Consider the following 22,398-nt stretch of genomic DNA (forward strand, 5'->3'; position numbering starts at 1 on the left):
GTTCTAGAAAGTGCCAATGGTTTCGGCACGCGCTTGGGCCAGCGTAGTGTTTGTTTTGGGGCTGGAAATTTGCTGTGACCGCTACGCAGTCAGTATCGGGGGGCTCAAAGAGAGCTTTCCGGATTGGGGTCGCAATAGCGATTCCGAGATCGTTCTAGAAAGTGCCGTTGGTTTCGGCACGCGCTTGCCGTGACCGATACGCAGTCGTCGGGCTAGGGCTCGGAGAGAGCTTGCAATAGGGATTTCGTGAACGTTCGAGAAAGCGCCGATGGTTTCGTGACGGGCAAGAGGTTCCGGACGTTGATGCGCCGACCACGACGTGCACATAGGCGAGGGACGAAGCTCGCGAAACGGGTGCGATAATGGCAGCACTAAATCACCGGAACCCATCAAAACACCGAAGTTAAGCATGCTTTTGCCAGAGTAGTACTACGATGGGTGACCCCCTGGGAAGTCCTCGTGTTGCACTCCTTTTTGCATCCCGGGATACGAAACATCTCCCGTAGAGCTACGAGACGTTTGTTTTGGGGCTGAAAATTTGCTTTGACCGCTACGCAGTCAGTATCGAGGGGCTCAAAGAAAGCTTTCCGGATTGGGTCGCAATAGCGATTCCTAGATCATTCTAGAAAGTGCCGATGGTTTCGGCACGCGCTTGCCGTGACCGATACGCAGTCGTCGGGCTAGGGCTCGGAGAGAGCTTGCAATAGGGATTTCGTGAATGTTCGAGAAAGCGACGACGGTTTCATGACGGGCAAGAGGCTCCGGACGTTGATGCGCCGACCGCGACATGCACATAGGCGAGGGACGAAGCTCGCGAAACGGGTGCGATAATGGCAGCACTAAATCACCGGATCCCATCAAAACACCGAAGTTAAGCGTGCTTGGGCCAGAGTAGTACTACGATGGGTGACCCCTTGGGAAGTCCTCGTGTTGCACTCCTTTTTGCATCCCGGGATACGAAACATCTCCCGTAGAGCTCCGAGTGTTTGTTTTGGGGCTAGAAATTTGCTGTGACCTGGGCTTTTGTGATGTGATCAAGGCTTGCCAACATTTTTTCTCTTCAGGTCATATTCTTAGAGAGATGAATTGCACCTTTATTTCTTTAATTCCGAAGAATGCAGGGGCTGATTCACTAGAGAACTATCGACCCATATCATTATGCAACTTTATTTACAAGATCATCTCTAAAGTATTAGCAAATAGAATGCAAAAGGTAATACACAAGATCATTAGCCCAAATCAAGCTGCTTTCATCAATGGGAGAAGTATACATCATAACATTTTGCTTGCTAATGACTTGGTCAAAGATTTGCATTCAAAAGCAAGAGGGACAAAAATATGTTTTAAAGCTGATTTACGGAAAGCCTTTGATTCAGTTAATAGGAAATTTATCTATAAGATGCTCCTCGATATGAACTTCCCACAACAATGGGTTAATTGGATTCAATCTTGCCTGGAAACTCCAAAGTTTTCGATACTCTTTAATGGCTCACCTATTGGTTTTTTTGGGAGCACGAATGGCATCCGACAAGGTGATCCACTCTCTCCGTATCTCTGTACTATTGCGATGGAAGGACTTAGCTGTATGTTGGAACATGCAGTCTTAAATGGCAGCATAAAGGTACCCAATGCTGGCTCTATTCATATATCACATATAACATTTGCAGATGATTTACTTATCTTTCTCCAAAATGATCCAACTTCAGTAAAGAACCTGGCTACTATTATGAATGACTTTGGTATGGTTTCTGGACTTCAGTTAAATCATGCGAAAAGTAAAGTATATATGAGCCCTTATGTTGAGAATAAGGTCTTTATTGCACAAACTTTGGGGGTTAGTGAGGGAAGCCTGCCAGTTCCTTATTTGGGTCTCCCGCTCATATCCACAGGCATTCACAAAACCCACTGTCAGCCTATCCTACAAAAAATAAAGAATAGAATTTCTTCTTGGAAAAATAGGCTTCTATCAAAAGCAGGACGACTCGAACTCATCCGTTCTGTATTGCACTCCTACTCTATATATTGGTGTAATGCATTTCTTCTGCGTGCTGGACTTCTCCAAGATATTGAACGGTTATTAATGAACTTCTTCTGGAATGGCACAAATGATAAGGCAATGCATATGGTAAATTGGGATAGCATTTGCAAACCGAAAGATGAAGGGGGGCTAAACTTGAGAAATACTAGAGATTGGAATCAAGCATGCCTGGTACAACAATTGTGGGATCTTTTGCAAAACAAATGTTCCTTATGGTCACAATGGGTTTCTGCTAGGTATCTTTCAAAGGAATCAATCTGGGAAATTTCAACAAGAACATACCACTCTTCAGCTTGGAAAGGAATTTTAAAGGCAAGGAATTGGCTAATCAAACACATTTCTTATGCAATCTCTTCTGGAACTAGTACTAATATGTGGTACGATCCTTGGGTGAATGGGAAGAGTATATTTCAATTATATGGCGACAGAATACGAAAAGATCTTGGGGCTCCCAAAGATTGTCTCCCTAATCCTATTTCTCCTGAAATGTTATCACTTTGGCCGACTATCATAGCTATTCCAATCAGGAACAACTCTTCAGATATACTTATTTGGCCTCATGACAATGGCAAATTTAGTGCCACATCCGTATGGAATCAAATTAGACAAAGAAATAACAAGTGGGTCCCAAGCAGTTGGACATGGGATCGACCGGGATCACAAAGACACTCCTTATGGCAGGCCCTTCTCAATAAACTACCTACAATAGACAATATGAAAAGAAGAGGTATCTATCATGTTAACCGATGCTCCCTTTGTTTGCAACAAGAAGAAACTGTTGACCACCTTTATTTTGCTTGTAATTATACAAAATGGATATGGAAGGAGATTCTTCAGCGATTTGAACTCAATAGACTGCCGCAACCAAACTTGCACCAAGAACTAGGCGACCTTATGCAATGTTTCTCAAGAAAAGGGCCACTTACACAACTGGCAAAGGTTACTTTCAGATGCGCTATTTGGGGGATGTGGAAGGAGAGATGTAATAGAATCTTTGAATGTCAATACACAAACAATGCTCAGCTCTTGAAAGAGATTATTAGAGACTCAAGATCCTGTATGGAGCATGATCTCAAAATCGAGCACTTCACCCGAAGAGAAAAAGATATTTTTATCAAATTTAATTTTGCTATTAGCTAAAGATCTTGGGAATGATGTCAAATAATGTACCCACAGGTAGTTATAGTCTACAGCATGTGTAGTCATAACTATCGCATTCGCACTCTATGAGTTAATTGGCTTTGTCTATGACTTGTATAGATAAAGCTATTTGTAGAATCTTTACACATAATCAATTCACTTTTACTTACCAAAAAAAAAGAAATTTGATGTGACCGCTACGCAGTCAGTATCGAGGGGCTCAAAGAGAGCTTTCCGAATTGGGGTTGCAATAGCGATTCCTAGATCGTTCTAGAAAGTTCCGATGGTTTCAGCACGCGCTTGCCGTGACCGATACGCAGTCGTCGGGATAGGGCTCGGAGAGAGCTTGCAATAGGGATTTCGTGAACGTTCGAGAAAGCGCCGATGGTTTCGTGACGGGCAAGAGGCTCCGGACGTTGATGCGCCGACCGCGACGTGCACATAGGCGAGGGACGAAGCTCGTGAAACGGGTGCGATAATGGCAGCACTAAATCACCGGATCCCATCAAAACACCGAAGTTAAGCGTGCTTGGGCCAGAGTAGTACTACGATGGTTGACCCCCTGGGAAGTCCTCGTGTTGCACTCCTTTTTGCATCCCGGGATATGAAACATCTCCCTTAGAGCTCCGAGATGTTTGTTTTGGGGCTGGAAATTTGCTTTGACCGCTACGCAGTCAGTATCGAGGGGCTCAAAGAGAGCTTTCCGGATTGGGGTCGCAATAGCGATTCCTAGATCGTTCTAGAAAGTGCCGATGGTTTCGGCACGCGCTTGCCGTGACCGATACGCAGTCGTCGGGCTAGGGCTCGGAGAGAGCTTGCAATAGGGATTTCGTGAACGTTCGAGAAAGCGACGACGGTTTCGTGACGGGCAAGAGGATCCGGACGTTGATGCGCCGACCGCGACGTGCACATAGGCGAGGGACGAAGCTCGCGAAACTGGTGCGATAATGGCAGCACTAAATCACCGGATCCCATCAAAACACCGAAGTTAAGCGTGCTTGGGCCAGAGTAGTACTACGATGGGTGACCCCCTGGGAAGTCCTCGTGTTGCACTCATTTTTGCATCCCGGGATACGAAACATCTCCCGTAGAGCTCCGAGTGTTTGTTTTGGGGCTGGAAATTTGCTGTGACCGCTACACAGTCAGTATCGAGGGGCTCAAAGAGAGCTTTCCGGATTGGGGTCGCAATAGCGATTCCGAGATCGTTCTAGAAAGTGCCGATGGTTTCGGCACGCGCTTGCCATGACCGATACGCAGTCGTCGGGCTAGGGCTCGGAGAGAGCTTGCAATAGGGATTTCGTGAACGTTCGAGAAAGCGACGACGGTTTCGTGACGGGCAAGAGGTTCCGGACGTTGATGCGCCGACCGCGACGTGCACATAGGCGAGGGACGAAGCACGCAAAACGGGTGCGATAATGCCAGCACTAAATCACCGGATCCCATCAAAACTCCGAAGTTAAGCGTGCTTGGGCCAGAGTAGTACTTGGATGGGTGACCCCCTGGGAAGTCCTCGTGTTGCACTCCTTTTTGCATCCCGGGATTCGAAACATCTCCCGTAGAGCTCCGAGTGTTTGTTTTGGGGCTGGAAATTTGCTGTGACCGCTACGCAGTCAGTATCGAGGGGCTCAAAGAGAGCTTTCCGGATTGGGGTCGCAATAGCGATTCCTAGATCGTTCTAGAAAGTGCCGATGGTTTCGGCACGCGCTTGCCGTGACCGATACGCAGTCGTCGGGCTAGGGCTCGGAGAGAGCTTGCAATAGGTGTTTCGTGAACGTTCGAGAAAGCGACGACGGTTTCGTGACGGGCAAGAGGCTCCGGACGTTGATGCGCCGACCGCGACGTGTACATAGGCGAGGGACGAAGCTCGCGAAACGGGTGCGATAATGCCAGCACTAAATCACCGGATCCCATCAAAACACCGAAGTTAAGCGTGCTTGGGCCTGAGTAGTACTACGATGGGTGACCCCCTGGGAAGTCCTCGTGTTGTACTACTTTTTGCATCCCGGGATTCGAAACATCTCCCGTAGAGCTCCGAGACGTTTGTGTTGGGGCTGGAAATTTGCTGTAACCGCTACGCAGTCAGTATCGAGGGGCTCGGAGAGAGCTTTCCGGATTGCGGTCGGAATAGCGATTCCGAGATCGTTCTAGAAAGTGCCGATGGTTTCGGCACGCGCTTGCCGTGACCGATATGCAGTCGTCGGGCTAGGACTCGGAGAGAGCTTGCAATAGGGATTTCGTGAACGTTCGAGAAAGCGCCGACGGTTTCGTGACGTGCAAGAGGCGCCGGACGTTGATACGCCGACCGCGACGTGCACATAGGCGAGGGACGAAGCACGCGAAACGGGTGCGATAATGCCAGCACTAAATCACCGGATCTCATCAAAACTCCGAAGTTAAGCGTGCTTGGGCCAGAGTAGTACTAGGATGGGTGACCCCCTGGGAAGTCCTCGTGTTGCACTCCTTTTAGCATCACGGGATTTGAAACATCTCCCGTAGAGCTCCGAGACGATTGTTTTGGGGCTGGAAATTTGCTGTGACCGCTACGCAGTCAGTATCCAGGGGTTCGGGGAGAGCTTTCCGGATTGCGGTCGCAATAGCGATTCCGAGATCGTTCTAGAAAGTGCCGATGGTTTCGGCACGCGCTTGCCGTGACCGATACGTAGTCGTCGGGCTAGGACTCGGAGAGAGCTTGGAAAAGGGATTTCGTTAACGTTCGAGAAAGCGTCGACGGTTTCGTGACGGGCAAGAGGCTCCGGACGTTGATACGCCGACCGCGACTTGCACATAGGCGAGGGACGAAGCACGCGAAACTGGTGCGATAATGCCAACACTAAATCACCGGATCCCATCAAAACTCCGAAGTTAAGCGTGCTTGGGACAGAGTAGTACTACGATGGGTGACCCCCTGGGAAGTCCTTGTGTTGCACTCCTTTTTGCATCCCGGGATACGAAACATTTCCCGTAGAGCTCCGAGACGATTGTTTTGGGGCTGGAAATTTGCTGTGACCGCTACGCAGTCAGTATCGAGGGGCTCGGAGAGAGCTTTCCGAACTGGGGTCGCAATAGCGATTCCGAAATCGTTCTATAAAGTGCCGAAGGTTTCGGCACGCGCTTGCCGTGACCGATACGCAGTCGTCGGGCTAGGGCTCGGAGAGAGCTTGCAATAGGGATTTCGTGAACGTTCGAGAAAGCGCCGACGGTTTCGTGACGGGCAAGAGGCTCCGGACGTTGATACGTCGACCGCGACTTGCACATAGGCGAGGGACGAAGCACGCGAAACGGGTGCGATAATGCCTGCACTAAATCACCGGATCCTATCAAAACTCCGAAGTTAAGCGTGCTTGGGCCAGCGTAGTACTAGGATGGGTGACCCCCTGGGAAGTCCTCGTGTTGCACTCCTTTTTGCATCCCGGGATTCGAAACATCTCCCGTAGAGCTCCGAGACGATTGTTTTGGGGCTGAAAATTTGCTGTGACCGCTACGCAGTCAGTATCGAGGGGCTCGGAGAGAGCTTTCCGGATTGCGGTCGCAATAGCGAATCCGAGATCGTTCTATAAAGTGCCAATGGTTTCGGCACGCGCTTGCCGTGACCGATACGCAGTCGTCGGGCTAGGGCTCGGAGAGAGCTTGAAATAGGGATTTCGTGAACGTTCGAGAAAGCATCGACGGTTACGTGACGGGCAAGAGGCTCCGGACGTTGATACGCCGACCGCGACTTGCACATTGGCGAGGGACGAAGCACGCGAAACCGGTGCGATAATGCCAGCACTAAATCACCGGATCCTATCAAAACTCCGAAGTTAAGCGTGCTTGGGCCAGAGTAGTACTACGATGGGTGACCCCATGGGAAGTCCTCGTGTTGCACTCCTTTTTGCATCCCGGGATACGAAACATCTCCCGTAGAGCTCCGAGACGATTGTTTTGGGGCTGGAAATTTGCTGTGACTGCTACGCAGTCAGTATCGAGGGGCTCGGAGAGAGCTTTCCGAACTGGGGTCGCAATAGCGATTCCGAGATCGTTCTATAAAGTGCCGATGGTTTCGGCATGCGCTTGCCGTGACCGATACGCAGTCGTCGGGCTAGGGCTCGGAGAGAGCTTGCAATAGGGATTTCGTGAACGTTCGAGAAAGCGCCGACGGTTTCGTGACGGGCAAGAGGCTTCGGACGTTGATACGCCGACCGCGACGTGCACATAGGCGAGGGACGAAGCACGTGAAACGGGTGCGATAATGCCTGCACTAAATCACCGGATCCCATCGAAACACCGAAGTTTAGCGTGCTTGGGCCAGAGTAGTACTACGATGGGTGACCCCTTTGGAAGTTCTCGTGTTGCACTCCTTTTTGCATCCCGGGATACGATACATCTGTTGAATCTCGGATTTTGATGATTAAATCAATTGATGGGTTAATTGATCTAATCCATATTATTGAGTTAAGTGTGCAGGATTAACTACGATAACCAGAAAACACAAAGCAAGAATACCGGAGTCAAGATCGATCGACGTTTAAGAGTCCGAAGAATCGTCGGAGATGCTGCCGGAACCAACCGAGAAGAAATCGGGAACCTATCGGAAGTTCGCCGAAGAGATCGTCGGAGGTTCACGGAGATCACCGAGAAGGCTCGGCTACTCGTTAAAGTCATCACAAGATCGGGAGCTTGATGGGAGTCCATCGGAAGAAGTTCGTCGGAAAGCTCGCCGAAACAAGACTCGACGTTCGCGGTTGAAAGCTTGCTTAGGATGTGTTTTTGTTATGTAGTTCACTTGTAATTAGGATTAGGATTAAGAGATAATCCTATATCCTAGTTAGGGGCCAACTGGGCCCAAAGTCAGAGTTGGTTTAGGCTAAAAATTAAGCTAAACCAGCGAACTAGAGAGCCAAGATTGAAGCCCAACTAGTCGCTGAAAATACTGTAGTCGGGCTGAAAACACTGTAGGCGGTGGCACCGCCTAGCTGGGCGGTGACACCTCCTTGGCTGGGCGGTTGCACCGTCCAGCACCCGAGTGCTGGGCGGTGGCACCTCCAGCACCGGAAACCCTAAGAAAATTCAAATTTTGAAGCCCAAAATTTGAATCCTCTTGAGGCCTATAAATACCCCTCAAATCTCAGCTGAGGTTACAACTTTCGAGAAGCATTTTTGATTGAGAGAAAAGTCTTAGAAAGTCTTAGCAAGTCTTGTTTTCAATTTGCTAGAGAGTTCTCCTCCTCCTTTCTTATTGAAAATTTGTAAGAGGTTGAGCTGCTTGTAAAAGGTTGTAAGAGGGGTGTTTACCCTTCCATTTCAAGAGACTTGCTAGTGGAAGGTGGGAGCCTCATCGAAGAGGGGCCTCGCAAGTGGAGTAGGTCATTTGACCGAACCACTCTAAAAATCAGCGTAATCTCTGGTTTGCTTTTTATTATTGTCATTTACATTACTGCAAATCTTCTTACTGCTTTAGTTCCTCATTACTCTTGCTGCGCAACTTTAAGAATACGCCTTCAAGTTAAATTTCTCAAGTTTCGTTCTTAACGTACGAAAGATTTTGATTAAAATCGAAGTTTTAATCCGTTGCACTAATTCACCCCCCCCCCTCTTAGTGCCGCTCCGATCCTAACAAGTGGTATCAGAGCAAGGTTATCTCTCATATTTGGTTTAATACCCAAGAGAGATGGCTTACTCCGGCATGCAAGAGGGCCATTCTATTGCATGACCACCTTTGTTTAATGGGTCGGATTACACATATTGGAAGACTCGCATGAGAATCTTCCTTATTTCTATGGACTTTGAGCTTTGGTCTATTGTCGAGAATGGATTTCAAAAATCTTCTCTTCCGATGAGCGAATGGGATGAATCGGAGAAGAAGGTTTTTGCTTTAAATGCAAAGGCTATGAATGCCTTGTTTTGTGCACTAGAAAAAAACGAATTTAATCGTGTTTCAATGTGTGATTCGGCTTTTGATATTTGGAGAACTCTTGAGGTCACTCATGAAGGCACTAGCCGAGTGAAAGAGTCCAAAATCAACATCCTTGTGCACTCTTACGAACTTTTCCGAATGAAACCAAGTGAGTCCATCGGAGACATGTACACCCGGTTTACGGATGTCATCAATGGACTCAAAGCTCTTGGTAAAGATTTTACTAACTTTGAACTAGTAACTAAAATCTTAAGATCCCTCCCTAAAAGTTGGGATCCAAAAGTTACGGCCATTCAAGAGGCCAAAGACCTTAAAGCATTCCCTCTTGAAGAACTCATTGGGTCTCTAATGACCTACGAAATGACATGTCAAGCTAATGACGAGCTCGAGAACCCCCTTCCAAAGAACAGGAAGGATATGGCACTCAAATCACAAGAAGACCACTTGAAAGGAACATCAAGTGATGAGGACAGTGATAATGACATTGCACTTTTGACTCAAAAATTTAAGAAATACTTAAGAAAGAACAAATTTAAAAACAAATTTGAACAAAAGAAGGACCAAGTGATTTGCTATGAATGCAAAAAACCGGGACACTACAAGAACGATTGTCCTCAAGCCAAAAAGAGAACATCGAAGAAGAAGGCGTTCAAGGCAACGTGGGATGATTCAAGCGCATCCGAAGAAGAGGAGTCCAACACCGAGCAAGTTGCTCATTACGCACTAATGGCGTTAGGAGAAGAGGTATGTGATTTATTTAATGAAGAGTTATCTTTTGAAGAACTATCTATCGCTTTTCATGAATTATTTGATGAATGTAGAGCTGTTAGCAAGAAGTTAAGTATCTTAAAGAAAGAGCATGCTTTGCTACAAGATAAGTTTGATAGTCTTCAAACTCCTCCATGCTCTAAGTGTGAGCACTTAGAAGCAATAAAAAATGAAAATTTGCTTCTTAAGGAAACCTTAAATAAGTTTAAGGTTGGTAGCAAAGGATTAGATATGATCCTTTCACACAAGGGTCACATCGCAAATAGAAATGGAATTGGATTTGTAAAAGGATTACATCAAAATCCTACCACTTTCATAAAAGGACCTACATTACATGTTTCCTCTTATATGAAATGCAACTTTTGTTGCAAATCCGGACATATTGCCTACAAATGCCCATTTAGGAAAATTAGTTCACAAAAATTAATATGGGTTCCTAAAGGAACTATAAAGAATTCAATAATAAATAACAAAGTTAGTGGGTCAATTTTTGAGGCACCCAAAATCAAATGGGTACCTAAAAATCATCCTGTTTTGTAGACAAACCCACAAGCTAGGAGCAAGAGATGGTATCTCGATAGTGGATGCTCAAGACATATGACTGGAGATCCATCTCATTTCTCTATGCTCACTAGCAAAGAAGAAGGGTACGTTACCTTCGGAGACAACAACAAGGGCAAAATCATTGGCAAGGGAACTATTGGTAACAAATTTAATTTTTTCATTGATGATGTCTTACTAGTTGATGGATTGAAACATAATCTCTTGAGTATTAGTCAACTATGCGATAAAGGTTACATCGTTAGATTTGAATCAAATATGTGCATTATTGAAAAACCAAATCATAACATGACTATGATTGCTTTAAAACAAAATAATGTCTATACCATCAATCTTGATGAACTAAGTAATGAAATGTGCTTCTCCGTCATAAATGATGATGCTTGGCTTTGGCATAGGAGATTAGGCCATGCAAGCATGAAAACAATATCTAAGATCTCATCTCAAGAATTAGTACGAGGAATTCCAAATATAAAGTTTATTAAGGATAAAGTATGCGATGCATGTCAACTAGGCAAACAAATAAAAATAAGCTTCAAACCAAAAAATCAAATTAGCACTACTAGACCATTACAATTGATCCATTTGGACCTATTTGGACCAATTGATACAACAAGTCTAGGTGGAAGCAAATATGCTTTTGTGATTGTGGATGACTACTCTAGATACACTTGGACCTATTTCTTAGCTCACAAAAGTGATTGCTTCAAGTGTTTCTCTAAATTTTGTAAACTCACTCAAAACGAAAAAGGCTTCATGATTTCATCAATTCGGAGTGATCACGGTGGTGAATTCCAAAACCGTGACTTTCAAAATTTTTGCGAAAGTAATGGGTACAATCACAACTTCTCAACTCCAAGAAATCCTCAACAAAATGGAGTAGTTGAAAGGAAAAATAGAAACCTACAAGAAATGGCAAGAACTATGTTGAATGAACATAGTTTACCTAAGTACTTTTGGGCCGAAACCGTAAATACGGCTTGCTACATTATGAATAGAGTCCTAATAAGACCATCCTTATCCAAAACTCCCTATGAATTATGGAATAACAAAAAACCAAACATCTCCTATTTTAAAGTTTTTGGTTGTAAATGCTTTATTTTAAATGAAAGGGATGCTTTAGGAAAATTTGATGCTAAATCCGATGAAGGCATCTTTCTTGGTTACTCTTCCGTTTCTAAAGCTTTTCGGGTTTTTAATAAAAGAACTTTAGTAATTGAAGAGTCTATTCATGTAGTTTTTAATGAAATTTCCGATTTAAAGAAAAATGATTTTGATGATGATCTTGGTTTTGATAATTTGAATTTAAATGAACCCTCTCCTCAAAATAGCCATTTGAATGCATCTTCTTCCGAAATTTCTTTACCAAAAGAATGGAAGTATGTAGATGCTCATCCAAAAGAGCAAATTATAGGAGATACATCAAAAGGGGTTCAAACTCGTTCTTCTTTCAAAAATTTCTGTGCTAACACCGCTTTCCTTTCTCAAATTGAACCTAAATGCATTGACGAAGCCTTAAAAGATGATTTTTGGATCATTGCAATGCAAGAAGAATTGAACCAATTTGAGAGGAATGAGGTATGGAAGCTTGTTCCTAGACCAAGTGACCACTTAGTCATAGGTACTAAGTGGGTCTTTAGAAACAAGCAAGACGAAAATGGTATCGTGGTTAGAAACAAGGCTAGATTAGTGGCCAAAGGTTTCAACCAAGAAGAAGGTATCGATTACGAAGAAACCTTCGCTCCCGTGGCTCGATTAGAAGCCATAAGGATGCTCCTTGCCTATGCTAGTAGTAATAATTTTAAACTATTTCAAATGGATGTTAAAAGTGCTTTCTTGAATGGTTTTATTTCCGAAGAAGTATTTGTCGAACAACCTCCCGGATTTGAAAATTCTCTTCTTCCTAATCATGTATTCAAATTGACTAAAGCTCTCTATGGCTTAAAACAAGCTCCTAGAGCTTGGTATGAAAGGCTTAGTTCCTTTCTTATTTTAATTAATTTTACCAAAGGCAAGGTTGATACTACATTGTTTATTAAACATTTTGAAAATAATTTTCTTATTGTGCAAATTTATGTTGACGATATTGTGTTTGGCTCTTCGGATGAATCACTATGTGAATCATTTGCCAAATGTATGAGTCTTGAATTTGAAATGAGTTTAATGGGTGAATTAACTTTCTTTTTGGGATTACAAATCAAACAACTTAGTGATGGTATATTTCTTAACCAATCCAAATATACATTAGAATTGTTAAAACGATTTAACATGGATAATTCAAAAGCAATAAACACCCCTATGAGTACTGCGACTAAGTTAGATATGGATGAAAATGATGAAAGTTTCGATCAAAAAACATATAGGGGAATGATAGGTAGTCTACTCTACCTCACTGCGACTAGACCGGATATTATGTTTAGTGTAGGACTTTGCGCTAGGTTTCAATCTAATCCTAAATTATCTCATCTTAAGAGTATTAAAAGAATATTTAGATATCTTAAAGGAACTCCAAATTTAGGATTGTGGTATCCAAAATCTGAAAAATTTGATCTAATAGCTTATGCAGATGCCGACTTTGGCGGATGCAGGATAGATAGAAAAAGTACATCAGGAACATGCCAATTTTTAGGACATGCACTTGTTTCTTGGACTTCCAAGAAACAAAATTCAGTTGCACTATCTACGGTGGAAGCCGAATACATTGCTGCAAGTGCATGTTATGCACAAGTCATTTGGATGAAAAATACATTAGAAGACTATGGAATTCACTTTAAAAACATTCCCATAAAATGTGATAATACTAGTGCCATATGTCTTACTAAAAATCCAATTCAGCACTCTAGAACTAAGCACATCGACGTTAGGCATCATTTCATACGCGATCATGTCCTTAACAATAATGTTGTTCTAGAATTCATTGACACAAAGCATCAATTAGCAGATATATTCACAAAAGCCTTGAATGAAGACCAATTTGAATTCATTAGAAGGGAATTAAGTATGTTAAATTGTCCCTAAACAATAAACTTGTTTGATTGGATTTTCCGTAAAGTTTTTCATCTTCTTTCCATCTCTCATTCTCCTTCAAATTCTATATGACATGTTGTGAAATCTCGAAATCGACTTTGATGATTTAATTATGAATTTCAAGTTAGCGATTTGATTTAAATAAGTTTTATCTAAATCATAATCTTGATCTTGCAAAATTGGAATCACAAATAATATCTTTTGGCATTCATGAATTGATACTTACAAATATGAAAGTATTGGCATTCATGACTTGAATTTGATTGAAACATTGTATGCTTAAATTCATCATTCTCCTATGTTTCAAAAATTCTTTAAATGCCTTATGTGATGATTAAAAAGTAATGTTGAGATTTTCATAAATTTGACGATTTGAATGAGTTTGTATTCGAATTATGATCTTGACTTCGTGAAATTACTACTTGAATTTTTTTATCCCAATCTCTCTCTTATACATCTACAATTTCTATTATTCATAGAAAGAAGAGATTAGATAATATGAATGCATGCTGAATTTTTCTTTAAGATTAACTCTGCGTAAATATTTTAGCATACTTAATTTTGAATGATAAAATCTTTGTATGATCAATGATAATATAGATGAGTGATGTATGATCAATGATAAAATCTTTGTATGATCAATGATAATATAGATGAGTGATGTATGATCAATGATAAAATCTTTGTATGATAAATTATGTGCTTCAAGTCTCATTCCCTTTTTGTTGATGACAAAGGGGGAGAAAAGTGATGACTTGTATCATTTTAATAGCATGACTTATATGAATTGCAAAAGCTTGTGTGATATGAATGTCTTATATGCCTTGCAAAATCCTTGAGAATATCACAAGATTGATTGATATATTGAAAGCATGCCTTACATCGATATCATGAAATTCATGTTGAAAATCTTTATCTCCTATCATAGTAAAAATTGTCCCATATCATTTGACTTATGATTTTCATCGAAGTTTCGCATTTACTATTGCTTAATGAGAATAACGATAAGCTCTACGGTTAGAACTTATCGGTTTATGCTTGAATTCAATGGATGAAATTCAAGTGTTTTATCTTCTCATAATATGGCATATAGATAGGGGGAGTTATGTTTAACTCCGTCATCAATTGATTGTCATCATCAAAAAGGGGGAGATTGTTGAATCTCGGATTTTGATGATGAAATCAATTGATGGGTTAATTGATCTAATCCATATTATTGAGTTAAGTGTGCAGGATTAACTACAATAACCAGAAAACACAAAGCAAGAATACCGGAGTCAAGATCGATGGACGTTTAAGAGTCCGAAGAATCGTCGGAGATGTTGCCGGAACCAACCGAGAAGAAATCGGGAACCTATCGGAAGTTCGCCGAAGAGATCGTCGGAGGTTCACGGAGATCACCGAGAAGGCTCGGCTACTCGTTAAAGTCATCACAAGATCGGGAGCTTGATGGGAGTCCGTCGGAAGAAGTTCGTCGGAAAGCTCGCCGAAACAAGACTCGACGTTCGCGGTTGAAAGCTTGCTTAAGATGTGTTTTTGTTATGTAGTTCACTTGTAATTAGGATTAGGATTAAGAGATATCCTATATCCTGGTTAGGGGCCAACTGGGCCCAAAGTCAGAGTTGGTTTAGGCTAAAAATTAAGCTAAACCAGCGAACTAGAGAGCCAAGATTGAAGCCCAACTAGTGGCTGAAAACACTGTAGTCGGGCTGAAAACACTGTAGGCGGTGGCACCTCCAGCACCGGAAACCCTAAGAAAATTCAAATTTTGGAGCCCAAAATTTGAATCCTCTTGAGGCCTATAAATACCCCTCAAATCTCAGCTGAGGTTACAACTTTTGAGAAGCATTTTTGATTGAGAGTTGATTGAGAAGCAAGTCTTAGAAAGTCTTAGCAAGTCTTGTTTTCAATTTGCTAGAGAGTTCTCCTCCTCCTTTCTTATTGAAAATTTGTAAGAGGTTGAGCTGCTTGTAAAAGGTTGTAAGAGGGGTGTTTACCCTTCCATTTCAAGAGACTTGCTAGTGGAAGGTGGGAGCCTCATCGAAGAGGGGCCTCGCAAGTGGAGTAGGTCATTTGACCGAACCACTCTAAAAATCGGCGTAATCTCTGGTTTGCTTTTTTTTATTGTCATTTACATTACTGTAAATCTTCTTACTGCTTTAGTTCCTCATTACTCTTGCTGCGCAACTTTAAGAATACGCCTTCAAATTAAATTTCTCAAGTTTCGTTCTTAACGTACGAAAGATTTTGATTAAAATTGAAGTTTTAATCCGCTGCACTAATTCACCCCCCCCTCTTAGTGCCGCTCCGATCCTAACAACATCTCCCGTAGAGCTCCGAGACGTTTGTTTTAGGGCTGGAAATTTGCTTTGACCGCTACGCAGTCAGTATCGAGGGGCTCAAAGAGAGCTTTCCGGATTGGGGTCGCAATAGCGATTCCGAGATCGTTCTAGAAAGTGCCGATGGTTTCGGCACGCGCTTGCCGTGACCGATACGCAGTCATCGGGCTAGGGCTCGGAGAGAGCTTGCAATAGAGATTTCGTGAACGTTCGAGAAAGCGACGACGGTTTCGTGACGGGCAAGAGGCTCCGGACGTTGATGCGCCGACCGCGACGTGCACATAGGCGAGGGACGAAGCTCGCGAAACGGGTGCGATAATGGCAGCACTAAATCACCGGATCCCATCAAAACACCGAAGTTTAGCGTGCTTGGGCCAGAGTAGTACTACGATGGGTGACCCCTTGGGAAGTCCTTGTGTTGCACTCCTTTTTGCATCCCGGGATACGATACATCTCCCGTAGAGCTCCGAGACGTTTGTTTTGGGGCTGGAAATTTGCTTTGACCGCTACGCAGTCAGTATCGAGGGGCTCAAAGAGAGCTTTCCGGATTGGGGTTGCAATAGCGATTCCTAGATCGTTCTAGAAAGTGCCGATGGTTTCGGCACGCGCATGCCGTGACCGATACGCAGTCGTCGGGCTAGGGCTCGGAGAGAGCTTGCAATAGGGATTTCGTGAAAGTTCGAGAAAGCGACGACGGTTTCGTGACGGGCAAGAGGCTCCGGACGTTGATGCGCCGACCGTGACGTGCACATAGGCGAGGGATGAAGCTCGCGAAATGGGTGCGATAATGGCAGCACTAAATCACCGGATCCCATCAAAACACCGAAGTTTAGCGTGCTTGGGCCAGAGTAGTACTACGATGGGTGACCCCCTGGGAAGTCCTCGTGTTGCACTCCTTTTTGCATCTCGGGATACGAAACATCTCCCGTAGAGCTCCGAGACGATTGTTTTGGGGCTGGAAATTTGCTGTGACCGCTACACAGTCAGTATCGAGGGGCTCAGAGAGAGTTTTCTGGATTGGGGTCGCAATAGCGATTCCGAGATCGTTCTATAAAGTGCCGATGATTTCGGCACGCGCTTGCCGTGACCGATACGCAGTCGTCGGGCTAGGGCTCGGAGAGAGCTTGCAATAGGGATTTCGTGAACGTTCGAGAAAGCGACGACGGTTTCGTGACGGGCAAGAGGCTCCGGACGTTGATGCGCCGACCGCAACGTGCACATAGGCGAGGGACGAAGCTCGCAAAATGGGTGTGATAATGGCAGCACTAAATCACCGGATCCCATCAAAACACCGAAGTTTAGCGTGCTTGGGCCAGAGTAGTACTACGATGGGTGACCCCCTGGGAAGTCCTCGTGTTGCACTCCTTTCTGCATCCCGGGATACGAAACATCTCCCGTAGAGATCCGAGACGATTGTTTTGGGGCTGGAAATTTGCTCTGACCGCTACGCAGTCAGTATCGAGGGGCTCGGAGAGCGCTTTCTGGATTGCGGTCGCAATAGCGATTCCGAGATCGTTCTAGAAAGTGCCGATGGTTTCGGCACGCGCTTGCCGTGACCGATACGCAGTCGTCGGGCTAGGGCTCGGAGAGAGCTTGCAATAGGGATTTCGTTAACGTTCGAGAAAGCGACGACGGTTTCGTTAAGGGCAAGAGGCTCCGGACGTTGATACGCCGACCGCGACGTGCACATAGGCGAGGGACGAAGCACGCGAAACGGGTGCGATAATGCCAGCACTAAATCACCGGATCCCATCAAAACTCTGAAGTTAAGCGTGCTTGGGCCAGAGTAGTACTACGATGGGTGACCCCCTGGGAAGTCCTCGTGTTGCACTCCTTTTTGCATCTCGGGATACGAAACATCTCCCGTAGAGCTCCGAGACGATTGTTTTGGGGCTGGAAATTTGCTGTGACCGCTACACAGTCAGTATCGAGGGGCTCAGAGAGAGTTTTCTGGATTGGGGTCGCAATAGCGATTCCGAGATCGTTCTATAAAGTGCCGATGATTTCGGCACGCGCTTGCCGTTACCGATACGCAGTCGTCGGGCTAGGGCTCGGAGAGAGCTTGCAATAGGGATTTCCTGAACGTTCGAGAAAGCGCCGACGGTTTCGTGACGGGCAAGAGGCACCCGATGTTGATACGCCGACCGCGACGTGCACATAGGCGAGGGACGAAGCACGCAAAACGGGTGCGATAATGCAAGCACTAAATCACCGGATCCCATCAAAACTCCGAAGTTAAGAGTGCTTTGGCCAGAGTAGTACTAGGATGGGTGACCCCCTGGGAAGTCCCCGTGTTGCACTCCTTTTTGCATCCCGGGATTCGAAACATCTCCCGTAGAGCTCCGAGACGATTGTTTTGGGGCTGGAAATTTGCTGTGACCGCTACGCAGTCAGTATCGAGGGGCTCGGAGAGAGCTTTCCGGATTGCGGTCGCAATAGCGATTCCGAGATCGTTCTAGAAAGTGCCGATGGTTTCGGCACGCGCTTGCCGTGACCGATACGCAGTCATCGGGCTAGGGCTCGGAGAGAGCTTGCAATAGGGATTTCGTGAACGTTCGAGAAAGCGCCGACGGTTTCGTGACGGGCAAGAGGCTCCGGACGTTGATACGCCGTCCGCGACTTGCACATAGGCGAGGGACGAAGCACGCGAAACGGGTGCGATAATGCCAGCACTAAATATCCGGATCCCATCAAAACTCCGAAGTTAAGCGTGCTTGGGCCAGAGTAGTACTACGATGGGTGACCCCCTGGGAAGTCCTCGTGTTGCACTCCTTTTTGCATCCCGGGATACGAAACATCTCCCGTAGAGCTCCGAGACGATTGTTTTGGGGCTGGAAATTTGCTGTGACCGCTACGCAGTCAGTATCGAGGGGCTCGGAGAGAGCTTTCCGGATTGCGGTCGCAATAGCGATTCCGAGATCGTTCTAGAAAGTGCCAATGGTTTCGGCACGCGCTTGCCGTGACCGATACGCAGTCGTCGGGCTAGGGCTCGGAGAGAGCTTGCAATAGGGATTTCGTGAACGTTCGCGAAAGCGCCGACGGTTTCGTGACGGGCAAGAGGCTCCGGACGTTGATACACCGACCGCGACTCGCACATAGGCGAGGGACGAAGCACGCGAAACGGGTGCGATAATGCCAGCACTAAATCACCGGATCCCATCAAAACTCCGAAGTTAAGCGTGCTTGGGCCAGAGTAGTACTACGATGGGTGACCCCCCGGGAAGTCCTCGTGTTGCACTCCTTTCTGCATCCCGGGATACGAAACATCTCCCGTAGAGCTCCGAGACGATTGTTTTGGGGCTGGAAATTTGCTGTGACCGCTACGAAGTCAGTATCGAGGGGCTTGGAGAGAGCTTTCCGGATTGGGGTCGCAATAGCGATTCCGAGATCGTTCTAAAAAGTGCCGATGGTTTCGGCACGCGCTTGCCGTGACCGATACGCAGTCGTCGGGCTAGGGCTCGGAGAGAGCTTGCAATAGGGATTTCGTGAACGTTCGAGAAAGCGACAACGGTTTCGTGACGGGCAAGAGGCTCCAGACGTTGATGCGCCGACCTCGACGTGCACATAGGCGAGGGACGAAGCTCGCGAAACGGGTGCGATAATGGCAGCACTAAATCACCGGATCCCATCAAAACACCGAAGTTTAGCGTGCTTGGGCCAGAGTAGTACTACGATGGGTGACCCCTTGGGAAGTCCTCGTGTTGCACTCCTTTTTGCATCCCGGGATACGATACATCTCCCGTAGAGCTCCGAGACGTTTGTTTTGGGGCTGGAAATTTGCTTTGACCGCTACGCAGTCAGTATCGAGGGGATCAAAGAGAGCTTTCCGGATTGGGGTCGCAATAGCGATTCCTAGATCGTTCTAGAAAGTGCCGATGGTTTCGGCACGCGCATGCCGTGACCGATACGCAGTCGTCGGGCTAGGGCTCGGAGAGAGCTTGCAATAGGGATTTCGTGAACGTTCGAGAAAGCGACGACGGTTTCATGACGGGCAAGAGGCTCCGGACGTTGATGCGCCGACCGCGACGTGCACATAGGCGAGGGACGAAGCTCGCGAAATGGGTGTGATAATGGCAGCACTAAATCACCGGATCCCATCAAAACACCGAAGTTTAGCGTGCTTGGGCCAGAGTAGTACTACGATGGGTGACCCCCTGGGAAGTCCTCGTGTTGCACTCCTTTCTGCATCTCGGGATACGAAACATCTCCCGTAGAGATCCGAGACGAATGTTTTGGGGCTGGAAATTTGCTCTGACCGCTACGCAGTCAGTATTGAGGGGCTCGGAGAGAGCTTTCCGGATTGGGGTCGCAATAGCGATTCCGAGATCGTTCTAGAAAGTGCCGATGGTTTCGGCACGCGCTTGCCGTGACCGATACGCAGTCGTCGGGCTAGGGCTCGGAGAGAGCTTGCAATGGGGATTTCGTGAACGTTCGAGAAAGCGACGACGGTTTCGTGAAGGGCAAGAGGCTCCGGACGTTGATACGCCGACCGCGACGTGCACATAGGCGAGGGACGAAGCACGCGAAACGGGTGCGATAATGCCAGCACTAAATCACCGGATCCCATCAAAACTCTGAAGTTAAGCGTGCTTGGGCCAGAGTAGTACTACGATGGGTGACCCCCTGGGAAGTCCTCGTGTTGCACTCCTTTTTGCATCTCGGGATACGAAACATCTCCCGTAGAGCTCCGAGACGATTGTTTTGGGGCTGGAAATTTGCTGTGACCGCTACGCAGTCAGTACCGAGGGGCTCGGAGAGAGCTTTCCGGATTGGGGTCGCAATAGCGATTCCGAGATCGTTCTAGAAAGTGCCGATGGTTTTGGCACGCGCTTGCCGTGACCGATACGCAGTCATCGGGCTAGGGCTCGGAGAGAGCTTGCAATAGGGATTTTGTGAACGTTCGAGAAAGCGACGACGGTTTCGTGATGGGCAAGAGGCTCCGGACGTTGATGCGCAGACCGCGACGTGCACATAGGCGAGGGACGAAGCTCGCGAAACGGGTGCGATAATGGCAGCACTAAATCACCGGATCCCATCAAAACACCGAAGTTTAGCGTGCTTGGGCCAGAGTAGTACTACGATGGGTGACCCCTTGGGAAGTCCTCGTGTTGCACTCCTTTTTGCATCCCGGGATACGAAACATCTCCCGTAGTTATAGTCTACAGCATGTGAAAAAGATATTTTTATCAAATTTAATTTTGCTATTAGCTAAAGATCTTGGGAATGATGTCAAATAATGTACCCACAGGTAGTTATAGTCTACAGCATGTGTAGTCATAACTATTGCATTCGCACTCTATGAGTTAATTGGCTTTGTCTATGACTTGTATAGATAAAGCAATTTGTAGAATCTTTACACATAATCAATTTACTTTTACTTACCAAAAAAAAAAGAAACATCTCCCGTAGAGCTCCGATACGTTTGTTTTGGGGCTGGAAATTTGCTTTGACCGCTACGCAGTCAGTATCGAGGGGCTCAAAGAGAACTTTCCGAATTGGGGTCGCAATAGCGATTCCTAGATCATTCTAGAAAGTGCCGATGGTTTCGGCACGCGCATTCCGTGACCGATACGCAGTCGTCGGGCTAGGGCTCGGAGAGAGCTTGCAATCGGGATTTCGTGAACGTTCGAGAAAGCGCCGACGGTTCGTGACGGGCAAGAGGCTCCGGACGTTGATACGCCGACCGCGACGTGCACATAGGCGAGGGACGAAGCACGCGAAACGGGTGCGATAATGCCAGCACTAAATCACCGGATCCCATCAAAACTCCGAAGTTAAGCGTGCTTGGGCCAGAGTAGTACTAGGATGGGTGACCCCCTGGGAAGTCCTCGTGTTGCACTCCTTTTTGCATCCCGGGATACGAAACATCTCCCGTAGAGCCCCGAGACGTTTGTTTTGTGGCTGGAAATTTGCTTTGACCGCTACGCAGTCAGTATCGAGGGGCTCAAAGAGAGCTTTCCGGATTGGGGTCGCAATAGCGATTCCTAGATCGTTCTAGAAAGTGCCGATGGTTTCGGCACGCGCATGCCGTGACCGATACGCAGTCGTCGGGCTAGGGCTCGGAGACAGCTTACAATAGGGATTTCGTGAACGTTCGAGAAAGCGCCGACGGTTTCGTGACGGGCAAGAGGCTCCGGACGTTGATACGCCGACCGCGACGTGCACATAGGCGAGGGACGAAGCACGCGAAACGGGTGCGATAATGCCAGCACTAAATCACCGGATCCCATCAAAACACCGAAGTTAAGCGTGCTTGGGCCAGAGTAGTACTACGATGGGTAACCCCTTGGGAAGTCCCCGTGTTGCACTCCTTTTTGCATTCCGGGATACGAAACATCTCCCGTAGATCTCCGAGACGATTGTTTTGGGGCTGGAAATTTACTATGACCGCTACGCAGTCAGTATCGAGGGGCTCGGAGAGATCTTTCCGGACTGGGGTCGCAATAGCGATTCCGAGATTGTTCTATAGCGTGCCGATGGTTTCGGCATGCGCTTGCCGTGACCGATACGCAGTCGTCCGGCTAGGGCTCGGAGAGAGCTTGCAATAGGGATTTCGTGAACGTTCGAGAAAGCGCCGACGGTTTCGTGACGGGCAAGAGGCTCCGGACGTTGATACGCCGACCGCGACGTGC

The 22,398-nt window shown here is 46.3% G+C and overlaps 11 non-coding genes and 13 pseudogenes across 11 annotated transcripts; all 24 read left to right on the plus strand.

The window, feature by feature from the left end:
- The first annotated feature begins 352 nt into the window (after window positions 1–352).
- On the plus strand, window positions 353–471 carry LOC135603962 (5S ribosomal RNA; annotated as a pseudogene).
- A 349-nt stretch (window positions 472–820) lies between these two features.
- LOC135601702 (5S ribosomal RNA) lies at window positions 821–939 on the plus strand (annotated as a pseudogene).
- Window positions 940–3,646: 2,707 nt separating this feature from the next.
- LOC135602291 (5S ribosomal RNA) lies at window positions 3,647–3,765 on the plus strand (annotated as a pseudogene).
- Window positions 3,766–4,115: 350 nt separating this feature from the next.
- LOC135602524 (5S ribosomal RNA) lies at window positions 4,116–4,234 on the plus strand (annotated as a pseudogene).
- Window positions 4,235–4,583: 349 nt separating this feature from the next.
- On the plus strand, window positions 4,584–4,702 carry LOC135600932 (5S ribosomal RNA). The gene has a single exon (XR_010483241.1). It is a non-coding gene; the product is annotated as a 5S ribosomal RNA (ribosomal RNA).
- Window positions 4,703–5,051: 349 nt separating this feature from the next.
- Window positions 5,052–5,170, plus strand: LOC135602015 (5S ribosomal RNA; annotated as a pseudogene).
- A 350-nt stretch (window positions 5,171–5,520) lies between these two features.
- LOC135602034 (5S ribosomal RNA) lies at window positions 5,521–5,639 on the plus strand. Its single transcript, XR_010483945.1, has one exon. It is a non-coding gene; the product is annotated as a 5S ribosomal RNA (ribosomal RNA).
- A 350-nt stretch (window positions 5,640–5,989) lies between these two features.
- LOC135601892 (5S ribosomal RNA) lies at window positions 5,990–6,108 on the plus strand (annotated as a pseudogene).
- A 350-nt stretch (window positions 6,109–6,458) lies between these two features.
- Window positions 6,459–6,577, plus strand: LOC135600444 (5S ribosomal RNA). The gene has a single exon (XR_010482765.1). It is a non-coding gene; the product is annotated as a 5S ribosomal RNA (ribosomal RNA).
- Window positions 6,578–6,927: 350 nt separating this feature from the next.
- LOC135600818 (5S ribosomal RNA) lies at window positions 6,928–7,046 on the plus strand. Its single transcript, XR_010483131.1, has one exon. It is a non-coding gene; the product is annotated as a 5S ribosomal RNA (ribosomal RNA).
- Window positions 7,047–7,396: 350 nt separating this feature from the next.
- LOC135603011 (5S ribosomal RNA) lies at window positions 7,397–7,515 on the plus strand (annotated as a pseudogene).
- Window positions 7,516–16,074: 8,559 nt separating this feature from the next.
- LOC135602852 (5S ribosomal RNA) lies at window positions 16,075–16,193 on the plus strand (annotated as a pseudogene).
- A 350-nt stretch (window positions 16,194–16,543) lies between these two features.
- Window positions 16,544–16,662, plus strand: LOC135602818 (5S ribosomal RNA; annotated as a pseudogene).
- Window positions 16,663–17,012: 350 nt separating this feature from the next.
- Window positions 17,013–17,131, plus strand: LOC135603240 (5S ribosomal RNA; annotated as a pseudogene).
- Window positions 17,132–17,481: 350 nt separating this feature from the next.
- On the plus strand, window positions 17,482–17,600 carry LOC135599615 (5S ribosomal RNA). Its single transcript, XR_010481963.1, has one exon. It is a non-coding gene; the product is annotated as a 5S ribosomal RNA (ribosomal RNA).
- A 350-nt stretch (window positions 17,601–17,950) lies between these two features.
- Window positions 17,951–18,069, plus strand: LOC135602634 (5S ribosomal RNA). The gene has a single exon (XR_010484003.1). It is a non-coding gene; the product is annotated as a 5S ribosomal RNA (ribosomal RNA).
- A 350-nt stretch (window positions 18,070–18,419) lies between these two features.
- LOC135600266 (5S ribosomal RNA) lies at window positions 18,420–18,538 on the plus strand. The gene has a single exon (XR_010482592.1). It is a non-coding gene; the product is annotated as a 5S ribosomal RNA (ribosomal RNA).
- Window positions 18,539–18,888: 350 nt separating this feature from the next.
- LOC135602678 (5S ribosomal RNA) lies at window positions 18,889–19,007 on the plus strand. Its single transcript, XR_010484007.1, has one exon. It is a non-coding gene; the product is annotated as a 5S ribosomal RNA (ribosomal RNA).
- Window positions 19,008–19,357: 350 nt separating this feature from the next.
- LOC135603048 (5S ribosomal RNA) lies at window positions 19,358–19,476 on the plus strand (annotated as a pseudogene).
- A 350-nt stretch (window positions 19,477–19,826) lies between these two features.
- Window positions 19,827–19,945, plus strand: LOC135603241 (5S ribosomal RNA; annotated as a pseudogene).
- Window positions 19,946–20,295: 350 nt separating this feature from the next.
- On the plus strand, window positions 20,296–20,414 carry LOC135599616 (5S ribosomal RNA). Its single transcript, XR_010481964.1, has one exon. It is a non-coding gene; the product is annotated as a 5S ribosomal RNA (ribosomal RNA).
- A 350-nt stretch (window positions 20,415–20,764) lies between these two features.
- LOC135603049 (5S ribosomal RNA) lies at window positions 20,765–20,883 on the plus strand (annotated as a pseudogene).
- A 606-nt stretch (window positions 20,884–21,489) lies between these two features.
- LOC135600290 (5S ribosomal RNA) lies at window positions 21,490–21,608 on the plus strand. The gene has a single exon (XR_010482616.1). It is a non-coding gene; the product is annotated as a 5S ribosomal RNA (ribosomal RNA).
- A 350-nt stretch (window positions 21,609–21,958) lies between these two features.
- Window positions 21,959–22,077, plus strand: LOC135601004 (5S ribosomal RNA). Its single transcript, XR_010483310.1, has one exon. It is a non-coding gene; the product is annotated as a 5S ribosomal RNA (ribosomal RNA).
- The last annotated feature ends 321 nt before the right edge of the window (window positions 22,078–22,398 follow it).

This window comes from Musa acuminata, chromosome BXJ2-1 (genome assembly GCF_036884655.1).
Source record: "Musa acuminata AAA Group cultivar baxijiao chromosome BXJ2-1, Cavendish_Baxijiao_AAA, whole genome shotgun sequence".
Taxonomy (NCBI): domain Eukaryota; kingdom Viridiplantae; phylum Streptophyta; class Magnoliopsida; order Zingiberales; family Musaceae; genus Musa; species Musa acuminata.